Source organism: Oryctolagus cuniculus, chromosome 4, assembly GCF_051225735.1.
Source record: "Oryctolagus cuniculus isolate XC-2025 breed Fujian yellow rabbit chromosome 4, ASM5122573v1, whole genome shotgun sequence".
Taxonomy (NCBI): Eukaryota; Metazoa; Chordata; class Mammalia; order Lagomorpha; family Leporidae; genus Oryctolagus; species Oryctolagus cuniculus.
The window spans coordinates 159,880,373-159,899,977 of record NC_142870.1 but is presented as its reverse complement, the minus strand read 5'-3'; the positions used below and the strand labels follow the sequence as shown (position 1 = coordinate 159,899,977).

Genomic DNA, 19,605 nt, shown 5'->3' with positions numbered 1-19,605 from the left:
CAAATGCAGTAACCTGGGTGGACCACTTAGATGTTATGTTGAACATAAAAAGACAAAAGCATAAAAACAAACAATGAGGATTTGGACTTGGGTTGTAACGGTGGCCATGGTAGTCAGACTAAGGATACATTTTGTAGATGGGGCATCCCATGTTCGATCCAGCTCTCTGCTATGGCCTAAGAAAGCAGTGGAAGATGGCCCAAGTCCTTGTGCCCCTGCATCCGCATGAGAGACCCAGAAGCTCCTGGCTCCTGGATTCGGATCAGCTCAACTCTGACCATTGTGGTCATTTGGGGACTGAACCAGCAGGTGGAAGACCTCTCTCTCTCTCTCTCTTAACTCTGCCTTTCAAATAAATAAATAAATCTTTAAAAAAAAAAAAACTTAGCTTTAAAGTTCCTAAACAGGCTTTTGAAATTTTTGGCAGAGATAATACTCTTGAAATGTGAGACTTTTGATGTTTCAGAACCAGGGCTTGATGAGAAAGAGAAGCATTATTTCAAACCATAAGCTTGGATTTGAACATCAAGAACTCAAGTTCCACAGTAATCTACCTTTGAGATTATACAGTGTGTAGGGTAAATCAAGAATCAGAAAGAGGCTAGAGAGGTACCCTGTCCCAGAGACCAACGTCAGAGAAGGAAACCCGAGAGGGCGCTTGGCTAGCGCAGACTGCAGAGGTCAGGTGGGGTGGGTCTCTGCACCTGCCTCCTCTGTCCTCTAGGACCTGGTTCCAGTGGTTCTCCAAGTGTGGTCCCAGGACCGACAGCATCTGGGAACTCCTCAGAAATGTAACCTCTGGGGCCCACCAAAGACCTACTCCACCGAAGCTGGGTTTCTACAACCCCTCCAGGTGACTGCCGTCCACCAAGACCCTGCTGCAGCCCAGATCTGGATTACCTCGGAGGCAAGGTCACCGCGGTGGAAACCAGAGGCGGCAAGGCTGCAGACCGGTCTCCTGCAAGAAGTCCGTGGGAGGCCAGGGACAGAGGCCAGGCTTCATCATCTCACAGGGTGGAGTCCCACTCCTCAGAGAAGTATTCCCAGGGGAGGAAACCTAATGGAATTTGTGCTGCTGGGTTTCAAGAATTCTTGGAAGTGCTGACTCCTTTCTACCTTTCACTTCCTCCCAGGGGAATAGGAATGTCTACATCATGGTCTGGCCAGACCACCAGCATACTGTAGAGACTGATAACTCGTCTTCTAATTTCACAGGTCAAAACACGATGAAGAAGAGAACAAAACTGCCAATGACCAAACACCTTTCCTTAATGCTAACACCATGCATCAGCATCCCTGGAGAGAAAGGGGCTGGGAAGAGGTAGGGAAAGAAACTAAGAATACACCACCTCTAAATCTGACATTTCTTAGAAAACACTCTAACATTTGAGCGGAAAAAAAAATGTCAGGGACTGAATTTTGATAAGATGAGCTCAAAGTTGAGATAAAATTGAGTTATGAAAGAGAGAAAGAGGGAGACTGACTGGCAGGCATTGTGGCACAGCAGGCTAAGCCGCTGTTTGGGATATCTGTATCCCATATCAGAGTGCCTGGAACTGAGTCCTGCCCCGGCTTCTGATCCAGCTTCCTGCTAATGCCTCTGGGAGGCAGCAGATGATGGCCCACATGGCAGACCCAGATGGAGTTCCTGACTTCTGCTTTGGCCTAGAACCACCCCAGATGTTGTGGGCATTTGGGGAGTGAACTTGTGAATAGAAGCTCGCTTGCTCACTCGCTCTCTCTCTCTCTCTTTGTCATTTTGCCTTCCAAGTAAATAAATGTACAAACAATTTACAAAAACTGAGAGGTGAGCATTTGGTGTAGAGCTTAAGATGCCACTTGGGACACCCACAGCCCATACCCGTTTCTGGGCGCCAGCTCCAGCTCTGATCCCAGCTTCAATGTCCTGCTAATGCACACCCTGAGAGGCAGCAGCAACAGCTCAAATACTTGGTCCCTGCCAACAACTAGATTGAATTCTGGACGGGGAGTAAGCCATCAGATGAAATATCTTTCCCTGTCAGTCTCTGTCTCTCTCTCTTTGTCTTTCCAACCAAATGAAAATGAATAAATTTTCTAAAAGAGTTGTGTATTTTCACCTTGCTGAGTACATGGCTGAATATTTCTAACAGCCAAAATTGTTTCACGAACTTTTTACATGCCAATAAGTACAGGGGTACAATAACATTTAAATGAGTTCCCAGTATCCTGTTACATGAACAAACCATCATTTATTGAATGATCCTCCCTTGCTAAAAATTTAAGCTTGGTACTGCTCTGTTATTACAGTAAACATGTATTCATGGCATGTGCATGTATGTGACCTGTATGTGTATGTATGTGTCTCTCTGTATAAGGAGGAATACATACATTCATCTTTGTATCCATCTGCATTTGTACAAATGCTTGTTTGGTATACACTCCTAAGTCTCCAGGGACACTAGTCCCTGGAGAAAGTGACCTATTCATATTGACACATGACTAAGCTCCCATAAGGCTGTCATGATGTCTATCTCTGCACATAGGGTATGAGAATGCCTCGTTCACCACGTCTTCACCAACACGGAGTGTTTTCACTCTTTGTAACTTCAAATCAACATTTCATTACAGTCATTGACTACAAGCATCTACTTCCTGCTTGGAACCCCCTCCCTAGTCAGACACTGAAGAGCCTGAGCCACTTTCCAGGTGTTCTATGGGTCATGCTCAGAGGCGTGGTGTGAGGCCACTGTCCAGGCTAAGCCACACTCCTGAAAGATGATTCCATCCTGCCTACAGCGCCCTCACCTCCTCTTACCTAGACACCTGCAGCCAGATCTTCGTCCCTAAACACTGCTGCACTCATGGCACTCCCATCCCAGCAGTGACTCTGTGTGTCTATGGAGATAGTCTGTAGGCTCTTAAAAGTTGACATGGGGTGGCATGCTGGTGATCACCTAAGAGTGGGAGGGACTCATTCACTTTTACTCAACAATTATTCACTCTAAGCTAACTGTGTACCTAGATTCTGGCCCTTAGAGTGCCTATTCCTTTTAGAATACAACACTTAAACATCAAAAAAGAAGTAGAGATAAAGAGAATCAAAACAGCGTCTGCCATTTTATCTAGTGCTGACTCCATGCCAAGAACATGCAAGAAGCCTGTGAGGTGCCCATCGTGATGCCCAGGGACAAATGAGCAAACCAAGGCCCAGGGCGCTCGAGTACACCCCTTCGGATCACACAGCAGTAAAAGGCAAAAGCAGCATTTGACTCCAACTTGCCCATGCCTTTAAAGTCCACACACGTGCCACTCTACTTGGCAACTCAGAGTGCACACAAACACACACAAAGGGTATTGCACGCTGGCAAAGCTTTGAGTGGTAAAGAAAGGTTGGGTTAAGTGTGTCCAAGGTTCCTGGGGGAATACTCAAGAGTCCAAGTGGTACCTCCTCATCTCTGGATGCTGCCTAGTTTGTTAAAAAGTACTTCAACCTAATATTCCTAGTGTAAATGCTACTGCAGATGGATGGATTCCTGGGCCAATATTAAGTTACGGATCCAAACCAAAGGCTTGCACTGATGAACATTAATGCTATTCTCTCTACCATTAAAAAGATTTTGCTCTAAGAACAAAATGCTTTGCAAATATTTTCCATCAATCCCCACCAGTCTCTCATTCAACCATAAAATTGTACTTCACACAAAGTTTAGAACAACAAAAAGCAGTTTATTAAATATCACTGTCCAAGCAACACTTGGTTTCCATTTTCTTGACTCATAACACATCACTCACTCCACCCTTTAACTTCTAGGAAATAAAACTCAACAGAATGATTACTCTAAAAACATCATTAAAAATTCTAACCAGACCAAAATAAACTTACTCAAGGATCAAAATATGTTTCTTCTTGTCTAACTCATACTGAAACAAATTCACCCTCCTCTCCTTCATCTCCTTCGCTTGTTAACTAATCATTCTTTCTCCTACTCTACTGATTGTCTTCTGAATATACAAGTATTTTATATAAACTTTTTAGACTATTACTGTGGCTTGAAGTAGCAAGCCAGAAATACAGAGCAGTCTATGGCACTCTCATTCAGATGGGTAGAGAACAAAAATAAAACCCAGGTCAGGGGGTTCATCTATAAGCGTCTTGCCTGGCACAAACAGGCACCAATGAACGCCAGCCAGAATAACAGGGTCACCCACTACCACGGGTGGGTGTCTTGCAAATTTAGTTTCCAGCACATACACACTTGACTCTTGGACAGCCAGGAGGAGATGGCAGCTGGGAGCTGATTTGTATGTCAGGACTGGAAAAAAGAAATGAACTATCATGTTCCTGGACACAGGATAGTTCCTGGGCACTATGGCACTATCATAGCTGGAAAACATCACCCAAAACTACAGGGAAAATTGGAAAAGGGAGGGATTTCCCCCATTTTTCTAATATTTAGGAGATCATTGATTTGAATAACGTGGGGAACCTAAAACCTCTATGGTTTTGATAGGATGATACTAGGATGATAACAGCACAAAAGCAGTCATGATAAGCAAGGGGGACACCTAGTGTTTTCCATTTACCACCTCAGTGAACCAGCCTGCAGAGTGGGTACTCACATACCCACGTCACAGCCTCAGGGTGAGGCGCCACTAGACGAGTAGGTTCGTAATCATTTTTTGTGCCATGGCCCCTTTGGCAGTCACGTGAAGCCTACAGATCGCTTTTCTTTTTAAATGCATAAAATAAAATATAGGACATCACCAGAAGATCAGTTGTCTTGAATCACAGTTCTAGCCATGGAGTCCATGGAGCCACATAGCAGAGAGCAGGCCAGTTCCTCACAAGCGGGAATGGCATTGCCTACAGTCAGCTGACCTTACAGGCTTGCAATTGGGTGAACGGCTACGCTTGAGGAAAAAAGACAGAGAGAGAGAGAGAGAGAGAGAGAGAGAGAGTCCATGAGTTGAGCCACTGGATTGGGATCAAGCCTGTGCCACTGATGTGCACTTGACAGGCAAGGCCAAAGACTAAGGCAGGTAGAATGCCAACTGTTAGCCTTGACCCTGGGTAACTGACAGCCTGGGGCTAGTGAGTGTACCACGGACAAGGACTCAAATCATTCCAGGATCTGGAGCAGCAGGCACCAGGCATGAACTGGATGCATTTATTCTACATCCCTAGAGAATAAGCTAGAAGCAGCAGAGGCCACTAGGCTGCGCCTGTTTCAGCAGCAACACCTGGTGGCCACACAACAAGCAGAGCTACCACTCAGCAAGCAACAGCAGCCAGCACTGGCCCCTGCGTGTGAGAACCTGTTCTGATAGGTTTAAGGGAAACAAAGACAGGTTAAGTAGCCTGGATTAGTGGGGCGCCTTTGCCCTTCCCACCCACAAGGGGCAAGGGGAGACAGCAGTTACGGGGATCCAAAGAGGAGAGAGGAAGGACAGCTGTCCTCACTCCCCTCCACCCTGCAGATCTCCCCATTCTTCCCATTGGCTACACCCCACCACAGCCTGAGAGATTAGAGCTCAGCTCACAGGCAGAGAAGGGAGACGAGCGATGGAGAATGGGGCTAGAAAGACAAACAGCAGACGCAGGGATAAATTCCAATACTCGGTCGCACTGCAGGGTAACTATGGTTGACAACAGTTAATTTCATATTTCAAAACAGCTAGTAGAAAATATTGGGGGGTTGGGTTTACTTATGTACTGACTTATTTGAAAGAGAGAGAGAACATCCACCTGCTGGTTCACTCCCCAAATAGCTACAACAGCTGGCTGAGCCAGGCCAAAGCCAGGAACCAGGAACTCCATCCAGGTCTCCTCATGGGTGGCAGGGGCTCAAATACTTGAGTGATCATCCACTGATTTCCCAGGTGCATTAGCAGGAAGCTAGTTTGGAAGTGGAGCAGCCAGGACTTGAACAGCACTCAGCTATGCAAGGCCAGCATCCCAAGTGGTGGCTTAACCCACTATGCCACAACACCAGCCCCAGGAGAGAAGATTTTTGAATGCACGCAGCATAAAGAAATGACAAATGTTTGAGGTGATGGATATGCTAATGGTACAAGTATTGTACCCCATCAATATAAACAATCATTAGGTATCAATTAAATTGTTTTAAATATTTTTAAATGACAAAAATAAACCAAGGATACTTTTCACAGGGAGGAGGAAAAAGGTGCTTAAAGATATTTAATTTGGGGGCCGGCGCTGTGGCATAGCGAGTAAAACTGCCGCCTGCAGTGCCAGCATCCCATATGGGCACTGGTTCGAGACCCGGATGCTCCACTTCTGATCCAGCTCTCTGCTATGGTCTGGGAAAGCGGTAGAAGATGGACCAACTCCTTGGGCCCCTGCACCCACATGGGAGACCTGGAAGAAGCTCCTGGCTCCTGGCTTCAGATCAGCACAGCTCCGGCCATTGTGGCCAATTGGGGAGTGAACCATCGGATGGAAGACCTCTCTCTCTGCCTCTCCTCTCTCTATGTAACTCTTTCAAGTAAATAAATAAACCTTTTTAAAAAAGATATTTAATCCGTAAAATCTGGTTACCACCTGGATCAGTAACGTCTGTAGGAGATAACACTTTTGGCCTTTTTTCCGGTAATGAAACTGAGTCGCAGGGGGGATAAGCCACTTAGGAAAGATGAATGCAAGGCAAAGCAGTCAGCAAAAATGGGCTCCAACTCCAGTCCGCTTTGCAGCAGAGGCTACTCTCCCAGCCACTCTGCCATACGGCCTCCAACAGTTATATCTTAACAGCCGAATTAGCCGACTGCAACAGGATTTGGATATAGCCCATTCGTATCTCAGTGCTGAAACAATTTTTTCTAAAGTGATGACATATGGACATTCTTCGTAAAACCCTCCGTGAGAGAATTATAAGCTCTTATATGAGGACAAGCGACACAGAAAATGGTCTGTGTTTGGAAATAGTCAACCCAAAATAAGAAATAAACGAACGTTTGAAAGGGGAATGTTGCTTGTCTCAGTCTGGGCAAAGCTTCAGTTTTTCAGAAATCCACGAAGATTAAAATGAGGCCTCAGAACAAGCCAACATCGCTGATTGTAGGAGAGCTTAGAAAGCGAGGCTGATTAGGCAGAATTCCACACCACAGACTTTATGTTCAGCGAGCAGTGGGCAAAGGAGGAGAGGGCTCCTGCTTTCCTTTGCAAGGTTTTCGGAAAACGAATGCATTCTGTCTCCACGCAACACCAAGGAGAAAACCTGCTTTGAAAAGTAGACTCACTTTCTTTGTGTCAGAGGATCAAAGACAGTGTGTTTTGCTCTCGTGAGCCAGCAGAGACTGGTTAAAGGTTGCTTCCCTCTTACACTCATGGCAGGCTGACTCCATGCATATATACAGTTCTAGACCCGAGCTCTTCAAAACACTCATGGACAGGTGGGCATTTGGCTGGCGGCTAAGACGTCCACATTCAATAATTGCTGTGACTCCTGGCTCCAGCTTCCTGTTAATGCAGACCCCAGAGGGCAGCAGTGATGGGTCAAGTAATGGGGTTCCTGCCACTCATGGAGGAGACCCGATTGCATTCCCAGTCCCAGTCACAGGGGGCATTTGGAGCGTGAACAGCGGATAGGAGTCTCTGTCTGTCTCTCTGCCTCTCAAATAAGTAAATAAATAAATTGAAAACTTCATGGAAAATGCATATTGGGAGAAATCTATGCATGGATTGCAAAAAGTACACATGCAAATAAATATTCTTGCTTTCATTCCATATTTACATATGAACTTTTTGAAGTCCCCCCATGCATGTGTTTCAAGGTGAGTCCAGGCCTTCCTCAGCTCTGTGGCAAGGATTCCAGGTATCCGAGCAGGCAGGTATGTAGCAGGCCACCCGACAAAGCAGCTGCACAGCTCAAATCTGAAGAAGTGAACAACCTCTTCTCCACCACCCTGGTGCAGACGGAGGGTAAGCCAAGCACAGACAACTTCTGAACACCGTACTCAAACATTGTAGCCATTGACTATGTACAGCTTTGTATGCTAACTACACCTAAATGAAGTGGTTTTTAAGAAAAATCTGACAGACAGATGGATACTTAAGGCCCCTTTTGCTTTGTGTCAATATGTATCTTCACTAGAGCTCCGTGAAAATGAACCACCACGCCCTTTAAATATTTGCCTACAGACAAGATGCTAAATTTTGCCAGTAGAGGGCGCTGCAGAGGCTGCAGGAGGAAGTGTTTGTTAAATACAATTTCTGGAAGACCACTGTCTGCTCCTCCCCAGGAGACCAGACCACACCAAACGGAGCCACTCGGGCCAAATGCCACATAATCAAACCGGGCTTAAAAACAGGCGTGTGTTTTCCAAAACACAGCAGAGTCACAGCCACCAGTCTAAAGGGGTCCAGTCCAGCTGGGCCAGCGTGACAAGGACGTCTGCTGGACTTCAGCACTGTAAGGGAAGCCACTCTGCTTCTCTTCCTCGTCTCTGCTTTCCCAGCCTTCTCCGCCCATAAGCCCTCCCCCTCTGCCTGGCTACGCCGGACGTGAGACACTACTCGGGTTATGAGTATATTTGACCTTCACACTCAGTTAAACAGCTTCCTGGCTCTGGTTCTGCTCTGCTCTCTCGGAGGGCTGTAGCATCCACCTCCTGCCGCAGGGGCAGCTTTTCCAGGAAGCACCTGGGTCCTGCTGCACCAGCTCTTGCCCCTCGTCCAGCAGCCTCATAGCTGGAGACCTCCGGTGAGATGCCCCCCATGATCAGCTTCCCCTGGCTCCTTAGAGGGCAGGTGTCCAGCAGGTGCCACCGGAGAGGACCCAGAGCAACCTTTCGACCATTCAGTGAGCCAAGGCCTCATCCTCTCCAGCTGCTCTTTGCCCACATGGCCGTCTCTCTTAATTCTCAGCCCCGCTCTTGTAAGCCAAGGCTCACCAACAAATCCCAGTGCCCTGCCTTGAGCCATCCCCTCTGGGAGTGCAGGCTCCCACTCTTGTAGATGCTGCCAGTTCCTGGATGTTACTCTAGGGAGCAGCATGTCCACTTGGCTGAGATCAATCATGGGAACTCAGGCCATGAACCTGAGTTCTTAAAATGAACCCCTCAACCCTTCCCTGTCTTCACTTAAGACTTCAAACAGTGCTTGGCAGTGCCATTTCCAAGTCACCTCTCCCGGAGAAGGGGAAGCGTGATAGAAGTTAGGCGGCTGTCCTCTGGTGAAGAGACACCGTGAGAGACAGCCAGGCTTTCAATCCTGCTTGGGCCCCCACGATCGTTCTCATCAAAAAGTCCCTCTCGGCTTTCCATCATACAACTAAACAACACTTCAGAGCACAGCCGGGGGTGAGCGTTGTGGCACAGCAGGGTAAGCCACCCCTTGGGACACCTGCATCCCACACAGCAGTGCCTGGGATCAAGTCCCACCTCTGCTGCTAACCCAGCTTCAGGCTTTGGCATGGCCCAGTGCCAGCTGTTGTGGGCATTTGGCGAGTGAATCAGCAGATAGAGAGTATCTCTCTCCCTCTTACCTCCCCCTCCTCCTTTCCTCACCCCCTCCTTCCTAACTCTGTCACTCTCCCTTTCAAAAGAATAAATAGGTCTTTAAACACACACACACTCACACACACACACACACACACACACACACAATAAGCACCATGATAGAGACACACAGCCCAGATGGGGAGGGCTTCCCCAAGGTAAGTGGCACCTTGCTTGAGTTCTGAGGGACAAAGAGTGTTGTCTCAGCCCAGTGTCAGGAGCCGGTGCCGAGGAGAGCAAAGAACTCCCGTGGAAGTCTGGAGAAGGGAGTGTCCTTTCCAAGAATTGCCTGGTGTTTTTTGCAACAATCATTCATGCGCACCCACAAGGTGCCAGGCACGGTTCTAGGTGCAGGAGGTCCGCCAGAGAACAAAGCACCCCAGAAATCCCAGCTCTCACCACGCTCACGGTGCTGAGCCCCACAGCGCCGGTGGGAAGCAGGAGGCCAGGGAGGGGCACAGAAAGTCAAGGCTGCAGAGCCAGCAGGGCCAGATAAGACAGGATCTTGGAACCCAGCCGGGAAACTCTGGCTCACACCGAGGGCATGAAAATACCACCGCGGTCTATTTCAAGCAAAGGAAAGGCTTGAGCGGCTTCCATCACTCACTCCATTCCAACATGAATTTTCTGTTGTCTTTTTCCATAAAATTCCTCCCCATCCATGTCCCAGGACTGGCCCGAGCCTGTTTCCCACCCCCGACAAGGGTGGCACAGCAGCAGGAAGCTCAGGAGAGCGCAGGTAAGACAGAAACAAACCTGCCCACAGCACCTGGAGCAGCTCCCTGTGCACCTGGGAAAGGACACAGGCAGGGCCTCGCCCCCACGCCGGGACAAACAGAAGTTAGCTGGATGGAAGACTGAAATCTAAAAAGAAAACTCAACAGGCTAGAAGAAAACATAGAAAGATCGTTTACAGGGGCCGGCACTGTGGCACAGCAGGTAAAGGCACCACCTACAGTGCCAGCATCCCATATGGGTGCTGGTTCAAGTCTCGGCTGCTGCACTTCCCACCCAGCTCTCTGCTATGTCCTGGGAAATCAGTAGAAGATGGCCCAAGCCCTTGGCCCCTGCACCTGTGTGGGAGACAAGGAAGAAGCTCCTGGTTCCTGGCTTCAGATTCGCTCAGCTCCAGCCATTGTGGCCAACTGGGGAGTGAACCAGCAGATGGAAGACCTCTCTCTCTCTCTGCCTCTCCTTCTTTCTCTGTGTAACTCTGATTGTCAAATAAATAAATAAATCTTAAAAAAAAATAGGACACAAAATACTCAAAGATTTGACAACAAGTCCAAACATGAACCATCAAATAGGCAAAAGTTACCATAAACAAAAAGAGGAAAACATACAATCTATGTGGCACCAAAGGGACCACATATTCAAGGCTCTTGTAAATCAATATGGAAAGGATTAATGTCAACACGCCCACAATTCGGACTCACAGCTCTCAGTAAAAGACCAACAGATGCTGGTAAACATGGAAAAAAGATGTCTCACCCTAACAACAGGACCTCAACTGCTTTGCCACTTTTAGTAGTGATACCCACAGGCCTGTATCACACCTCTGAAAGCTTGTAATAAACCCAAGGCTCTAGGTTTTTGATTGTTTGGTTTTTTCTCATGAACTGCTACCAACTGATATAATTGTTCTTTTAAAGCTAATTTTCAGGCCGGCGCTGCAGCTCACTAGGCTAATCCTCCGCCTTGCGGCGCCGACACACCGGGTTCTAGTCCCGGTAGGAGTGCCCCTCTTCCAGTCCAGCTCTCTGCTGTGGCCCGGGAAGGCAGTGGAGGATGGCCCAAGTGCTTGGGCCCTGCACCCACATGGGAGACCAGGAGGAAGCACCTGGCTCCTGGCTTCGGATCGGCTCAGTGCGCCAGCCGCAACGCGCTGGCCGTGGCGGCCACGTGGGGGGTGAACCAATGGAAAAAGGAAGACCTTTCTCTCTGTCTCTCTCTCTCACTGTCTAACTTAGCCTGTCAAAAAGAAAAAAAAGCTAATTTCCAGGCCCCACATTTATTCCTATTACACTCAAATCTCAAAATGAGCTTAACAGGTCTGAATTCTGGACTGAAATAAACAACCAGAATTTCCGATCTGGCATGCCAGCATTCAAGTCCAGGTGATATTTTTATCCCCATTTTTCTTAAAGATGAACACTTGAGAAACAAAGACAGAAAGCAGATGCAATCAGATCAAAGGAGAAAGGCCTGGCACAAGTCATGCCCGAGGCAGGGATTCTGCTGCGATGCACTCAGCCAGCAGAGGGCTGAGCCTGGATGAGCACAGTGGGGTGGGCAACTGATGGAATTCCTGGTGAGGGTAACAAGACAGGGTACCCAGCCGGTTCACCCCACAACCAGTGCCAAGCACAGCAAAACGGGGGTGTTGGTGCTTGCATGAAAGGGACCGCACAGGGCCTAGGGTAGTGGAGACACCCAGACGTAGCACAGGACCGTGCCACCAGAAGACTGGGCACTGGCGTCTCATCTCACCTCTCTCCTAGAGCAGTCACAGCTTGTACAGAGGGGCCAGCAGGAAGCTCAGGTAGCCAGACGAGTGCGGAAGCAATGAGGCTCTAACTTTTGCAGAAAGCTCACATAAGGAAACAGGTACCAAAAACTCAACAAATAGAGTGAAAACCCAAGGAAAGAAAGTTAATGACATAAAGAGAGAGTTTTTAAAGGAAGTATTGAGAAATGAACCAATTAGGAACCCTGCGGGGTCAAGGAGAGAGAGTAAAACAAACAAGCACCATGGATACAGCCAAGAAATTATCCTAGAATGCACAGCAAGAGACCAAAGGGATTAAACATATCATAAAGGGGTAGGCCTCATTCAAGCCTGGAGATTCCACTTCCCAGCCAGCTTCTCGCTAACCTACCCTAAGAGGCAGCAGGTGATAGATCAAGTACTTGGGTCCTTGCCACCCACATGGGAGATCCAGAATTGAGTCTCTCCCTGGCTTCAGGGTGGCCCAGTTCTGGCTACTGTGGGTATTGGGGGAGTAAACCAGCAAACAGAACCCTCGAACCCTCTCTCTCTCTCTCTCTCTTTCTCTTTTTTACTCTTTCAAATAAAATGAAAACAAATTTTTAAAATATACAAAAAGGGCAAATCAATGTCATTTCTGTTGTATTCTATTGGCAAGAAATGGGTGACAGGCCCAGCGTGGGGAGGGACTATGCAGACCGGGCTGCATGATTGGCAGGGCCCCCGGTATGACAGGTGACACACCTGATGCCACTTCCTCCCATCGCTCTGCCTGAACTCTATCATCCCCCTCCCACGCGGTGATTATTTGTCTGTCTGCTCATGAAGCCACAGGTCTCACAGGGGCAGAAACTACTGTAGCTCACCCGTCTTCCACGTCCACACGGCTCACTCGGTGGCTAGCACAATGCAGCGCTCCCAAAAGACTTGTGAATCCTCTCGCTCCTGTTGCAGTCATTCAGGGTACATGCCATCAGAGTACTCGGTTCTAAAGATAATTCTGAACCATCTGGGCTCTCTCTGCAAAGGAGAAAGAGAGAAACAAGCATTGTTTTTGCAAAGGTAACTATTAGAAGAACTGAAGTAGGGCATTTAACTTCCAAGACATTAGGAGGAATAGGGATAAAGAAAACATAACCGATTCAACAAGTCTTTTACATGTCTGTCTCAGAGACCCACTAATAAGACAGACAAAACTTCCCTAATAATAATGCATATTGAAATAACGCAAACACCAAACATGAACTAAAAAGAGAGGGACTGGCATTGTGGCGCAGCATGTTAAGCTGCCGCCTGCAACTCTGGCATCCCATATGAGCACCAGTTTGATTCCTGGCTGCTCCACTTCCAATTCAGCTGCCTGCTAATATGCCTGGGAAAGCAACAGAGGATGGCCCAAGTGCTCCGGGCCCTGCCAACCACATGGGAGACCAGGACGGAGTTCCTGGCTCCTGACTTTAGCCTGACCCAGGCCCAGCTGTTGAGACCATTTGTAGGGTAAATTACTACATGGAAGATTTTTTCTCTCTGTTTCTCCCTCTCTGTCACTCTGCCTTTCCAATAAATAAATGTCTTTTTTTTTTTAATTTAAATACAGGGACCAGCATTGTAGCACAATGGGTTAAGTCACTGCCTATGACACCAGTATCCCATATGGATGCCGGTTCATGCCCTGGCTGCTCCACTTCCAATCCAACTCCCTGCTAATGTCCCTGGGAAAACAGCGGGAATGAGTCAAGTACTTAACCCTGCACCCACATGGGAGACCCAAATGGAGTTCCTGGCTCCTGGCTTCAGGAACTTTTTTTTTTTTTTTTTTACAGGCAGAGCTAGACAGTGAGAGAGAGAGACAGAGAGAAAGGTCTTTCTTTTCTGTTGGTTCACCCCTCAAGTGGCCGCCAGGGCTGGCACACTGTGGCCAGCACGCTGCACTGATCCAAAGCCAGGAGCCAGGTGCTTCCTCCTGGTCTCCCAGGCAGATGCAGGGCCCAAGGACCTGGGCCATCCTCCACTGCCTTCCCGGGCCACAGCAGAGAGCTGGACTGGAAGAGGAGCAACCAGGACTAATACCCGGCACCCCAACCGGGACTAGAACCTGGTGTGCCGGCACAGCAGGCGAGGATTAGCCAAGTGAGCCGTGGCGCCGGCCAGGAACTTTTTTTTAAATACAGAGAGATGTGAGTGGTCACTGCAGCAGTTAAGACTACTTGGGATTGGAGCCAGTGCTGTGGCATAGCAAGTTAAGCCACCACCTGCAGCACTGGCATCCCATTTGGGCATGGGTTCGAATCCTGGCTGCTCCACTTCCTATTCAGCTCCTTGCTGGTGCACCTGGGAAGGCAGCAGAGGATGGCCTAAGGGCTTGGGCCCCTGCACCCATGTGGGAGACCTGGAAGAAGCTCCTGCTTCTTGGCTTCAGTCTGGCCCAGTCCCAGCCATTGCAGCTGTTTGGGGAATGAACCAGTGGGTGAAGCTCGCTCTCACTCTCTCGCTCTCTCTCTCTGCCTCTGCCTCTCCTTCTCTGTAACTCTGCCTTTCAAATACATAAATAAATCTTAAAAAAAAAAAAAAAAGACTGCTTGGTGCACCACACCCCATGTCAGAGGTCCTGGGTTCGAGTCCGGCTCTGCTTTCAATTTCAGGTTCCTGTTAACGCTGAGCTTGGGAGGCAGGGCTGATTATGCAAGTCCTTGGGTTCCTCCTGACCAACGTAGCTCCCAATCTAAATTACAGATCCAAAGAAAGTTCTACTCAAATCTGCACAAGATTTTCATAGCCTAGGACACACTGATTTTAAAATTTATCTGAATTTTAAAAATGCCCAAGAATAGAGAATTTTGCTGTTAGTAATTTAAACAATGTAGCATTAGAAGAATAGACAAGCCGGCGCCGGGGCTCACTAGGCTAATCCTCTGCCTTGCGGCGCCGGCACTCCGGGTTCTAGTCCCGGTCGGGGCGCCGGATTCTGTCCCGGTTGCCCCTCTTCCAGGCCAGCTCTCTGCTGTGGCCAGGGAGTGCAGTGGAGGATGGCCCGAGTCCTTGGGCCCTGCACCCCATGGGAGACCAGGATAAGTACCTGGCTCCTGCCATCGGATCAGCGCGGTGTGCCGGCCACAGCGCGCCGGCCACAGCGTGCCAGCCGCGGCAGACATTGGAGGGTGAACCAACGGCAAAGGAAGACCTTTCTCTCTGTCTCTCTCTCACTGTCCACTCTGCCTGTCAAAAAAAAAAAAAAAAAAGAAAAAAAGAAGAAGAATAGACAAAAGGCACAAAACAGAAAAGCCTTAAACTGATCTATCTGTGTAACAGGAAATTTTTTTAAACTTCATGTATTGAATCACTGGAAAAAATGAAGTATGCAATAAATAATTTTGATAGCAATTGACTATCAATTTGGAAAAAAGGTATCTGGGTTTCCTACCATTCACAAAAACAAATTCCAGATGGATTAAATATTTCAAGTATAAAAACTATCATGAAAAAGTTAGACAAGATTTTGTGATAAATTATAAAATCTGGAAGGTAAAATATTACAAATTTCACATCAGGATCTAAAATTTCTACACTATAAAAACACCATAGCTGAAATTCAAAGGACACAGACTAAAGAAACTGTACAGTTTCTAACAAAAGATTGATATCCAGAAAATCACAAACATTGCCACAGATAAAGGAACAACCTGATATAAAATGACGAAAGGACAATTCATAGAAGCGGGAAACAAAGGAGCAATAAACATGGAAAATGCACTCAATTTCACCAGGGTTCAGTAATAAGGAAATTAAAGAACAGCGAGAAAGCATTTGAGGCTTGTTTGATCACCAACATTTGAAAAGTTCTATGTCAAACACTGGCAAGGATGGGACACAAGTCTCATCACTCTAGTGAGATGACAGACTCGGGGGGCCATTGCGCAAAATTATCGAAATGTGAGCCGTGTCTGTCTTTTGATCCATTACTCCGTATCTACGGCAGAGAGCATCGACACAGACCCAAAGGAGGCCGGAGAAAGATGCTGGGCAGAGCTCCATCTGTGACTGGGAAAACTCTGCAAAGTGTGCCACGGCCTCCACGAAGGTGACCATTAGGGGAAACAGCTAAATAAATAAATAGAGCTTTTTTTTTTTTCAATACGAGGTTGAGTTAAGAGAATAAAGCAGGTGTCGGCACTATGGTATAGCAGGTTAAGTCTCCGCCTACTGCACTGGCATGCCAAATGGTTCGAGTCCCAGCTGCTCCACTTCCGATCCAGCACCCTGCTAATGTGCCTGGGAAAGCATCCAAGTCCTCGGGCCCCTGCACCCATGTGGGGTACTTGGAAGAAGCTCCTGGCTCCTTAAATCCTTAAGAAAAAAGAGAGAAAGAGATTGGAACAATTTGAAGAACATATACAAATTTTGATGCCGTATTTGTAAAAGCAAAAACTGTATTTCTTTGTGTCCATGTATTGTGTAAATGCATTTTTTAAAGATTATATTATTTACTTGAAAGTCAGAATTACAGAGAGGCAGAGGTAGAGAGAGACAGAGAGGTCTTCCATTCCCTGGTTCACTCTCCAGACAGTCAAAACGGCCGGAGCTGGGCCAATCTGAAGCCAGGAGCTTCTTCCGGGTCTCCCACACTCCTTGGGCCATCTTCTACTGTTTCCCAGGCCACAGCAGAGAGCAGGATCAAAAGTGGGGCAGCCAGCACTCGAACCAGCACCCACATGAGATGCCAGCACTGCAAGCAGTGGCTTTACCCACTACACCCGCATAAATGCCTTTTTAAACCTTAGACATACAAACCGGTAACTATACTGCTTCTAGATGGTCAGGAGTAACTTCAGCTTTATCTTCTTGAATACGTTATAATCTGAATATATTCTTTCAGTACTTGTGTAATTTAAAAAAAAAAGTTTTAAGAGAAATATTAAATAGGTGAAAACATTTAAGGACAAAGAGTTCTGTGACACAGCACCAGAAATCGTCCTACAGATTGGCCCACAAACATTTTTAAGGTGATGCTACCTACTTGGAGCCAGACATGACACACTGTCTTGTATCTTTTTTTTTTTTTTTTTTTGACAGGCAGAGTTAGACAGTGAGAGAGAGACAGAGAGAAAGGTCTTCCTACCATTGGTTCACCCCCCAAATGGCCATTAAGGCTGGCGTGCTGTGCCAATCCGAAGCCAGGAGCCAGGTGCTTCTCCTGGTTTCCCATGGGGTGCAGGGCCCAAGCACTTGGGCCATCCTCCACTGCACTCCTGGGCCACAGCAGAGAGCTGGCCTGGAAGAGGGGCAACCGGGACAGAATCCAGTGCCCTGACCGGGACTAGAACCCGGTGTGCTGGCGCCGCAAGGCGGAGGATTAGCCTAGTGAGCCGCGGTGCCAGCCGCCAGGCACCATTCTTCAAACTTCATAAAGCATTCCCTCCACCTTTCACAACAGCTGTAAAAGATGGGCATTACTTTTTACATTTTACAGATGAGAAAATGAAATTCAGACCAGCAAAATCACGTCTAAGATCACAGTTCTTTAAATGACCCACTGGGGATTCTTCAGGTCCAGGTAATGGACTCCAAAGCCAATTCCACTTCTGTGATGAAGTACTTTCTCCTCTGTGGCTAAGAATGAGTATCTTTAAGCCGACCTCAGCCCAGGGCATTCAATCTGGGTGGACAGGTGTCCAGCTGTATGGACTTGATGATGCGCCTTCCAGATGGTACTTCAAGGAGACACCTTTGGCATGGCTGCTAGGACTGCCTTGGCTGCCAAGGTAGAAAGTTATGGGGCCTGGTTGTTGTTGGTCATTTGTCACTCTGGAAAGTGGTCTGAGATGGAGCTGTAGTGACCAGGAGGGACATTGCAGAGCACCCTGGACCCACACCTGAGAAAGGGAGGGAGTGAAGACACCATCAGGCAGAGGAGAAATCCAGCCTGTGGCACCAGTCTAGAGACAGCCTCAGCCAAGGCCATGGCAAGGCTGGAGGGAAGCTGGCCCATTCCAGCTGGCCCAGATAGGGCAGGCTTGACCTGGCCTCGAGAGTCCTGCCTCTGTTAGTCCCTGGGTGTGGAGCACCAGGGGAGACCATGACCTTCACCTGGCACAATCCATGAAGAAGGTGAAAGCTGAGTGAGTCTGCTAACAGAAGCTGGGGCCACGAGTCCTCCTTGCTTGTCTCCAGTGTATCACCTACTGAAATGCAATGGTTGGGCCAGCGCCACGGCTCACCAGGCTAATCCTCTGCCTGCGGTGCTGGTACACCGGGTTCTAATCCCAGTTGGGGCACCGGATTCTATCCCGGTTGCTCCTCTTCCAGTCCAGCTCTCTGCTGTGGCCTGGGAGTGCAGTGGAGGATGGCTCAAGCGCTTGGGCCCTGCACCCGCATGGGAGACCAGAAGAAGCACCTGGCTCCTGGCTTCGGATTGGCGCAGCGCTGGCCATAGCAGCCATTTGGGGGGTGAACCAATGGTAGGAAGACCTTTCTCTCAGTCTCTCTCACTGTCTAACTCTATCTGTCAAAAAAAAAAAAAAAAAGCAATGGTTTTGACGGATAGTGTACATAAGGGACAGTTGGACCTCAGGCTGCTGCCCATCGCTGACCACTGCAGGGAGAGAATGAGCTATCCTCTGTAGAAGCACACAGCGAAGGCTCCAGACTCTGCAAGACTGGGGGAATGGGAAGTTAGGGGTGAGCTCCTGGATTAAAAGCAGCAGATGGGGCCAGTGCTGTGGCGCAGCGGGTTAATGCCCTGGCCTGAAGTGCCGGCATCCCATATGGGTGCCAGTTCGAGGCCCCGGCTGCTCCACTTCCAATCCAGCTGTCTGCTGTGCCCTGGGAAAGCAGTGGAAGATGGCCCAAGTGTTTAGGCCCCTGTACCCGCGTGGGAGACCTGGAAGAAGCTCCTGGTTCCTGGCTCCGGATCAGCACAGCTCCAGTTGTTGCGGCCAATTGGGGAGTGAACCATCGGATGGAAGACCTCTCTCTCTCTGCCTCTCCTCTCTCTGTGTAACTCTGACTTTCAAATAAAAAAATAAATAAATATTTTAAAAATAAAAATAAAATAAAGAAAAGCAGCACATAGTTGGGGCTGGTGCTGTGGTGTAGCAGATAAAGCCACCGCCTGCAGTGCTGGCATCCCGTATGGGCACTGGTTCGAGTCCCGGCTGCTCCGTTTCTGATCCAGCTCTCTGCTATGGCCTGGGGAAGTAGCAGAGATGGCCCCAGTCCTTGGGCCCCCTGCACCTGTATGGGAGATCCCGAAGAAGCTCCAGACTTCTGGCTCTTTGGATCAGCCCAGCTCCGGCCACTGCAGCTATCTGGGGAGTGAACCAGCAGATGGAAGACTTCTCTCCTCTCCCTCTCCCTCTCCCTCTCCCTCTCCCTCTCCCTCTCCCTCTCCCTCTCCCTCTCCCTCTCCCTCTGTAATCTGCCTTTCAAATAAAATAAATAAATCTTACCAAAAACAGAGCAGCAGATGGGAGTGGGTATTCAGCACAGTGAATTGGAGATCAACTCTTGGCTCCAGCTTCCTGCAGACCAGCACGCTTTGGCCCCTACCTGGCATGTGCGACACCCAGGGGGAGTTCCCAACCCCTGGCTTCTGCCTGGCCCAGACCTGGTGGTTGCAGCCA

At 48.4% G+C, this 19,605-nt stretch overlaps 1 long non-coding RNA gene across 5 annotated transcripts in view; it reads right to left on the bottom strand.

The window, feature by feature from the left end:
* The window catches only part of LOC127490183 (uncharacterized), a 63,276-nt gene extending 48,163 nt beyond the window's left edge, over positions 1–15,113 (bottom strand). For 2 of the 5 annotated variants that reach the window (XR_016232854.1, XR_016232857.1), the window contains exon 1: positions 12,853–15,113. This is a non-coding gene — a long non-coding RNA (uncharacterized LOC127490183). The remainder of the gene's footprint in view (positions 1–12,852) is intronic. The other 3 variants (XR_016232856.1, XR_016232853.1, XR_016232855.1) reach the window with 3 other exon arrangements.
* Between the last annotated feature and the right edge of the window lie 4,492 nt (positions 15,114–19,605).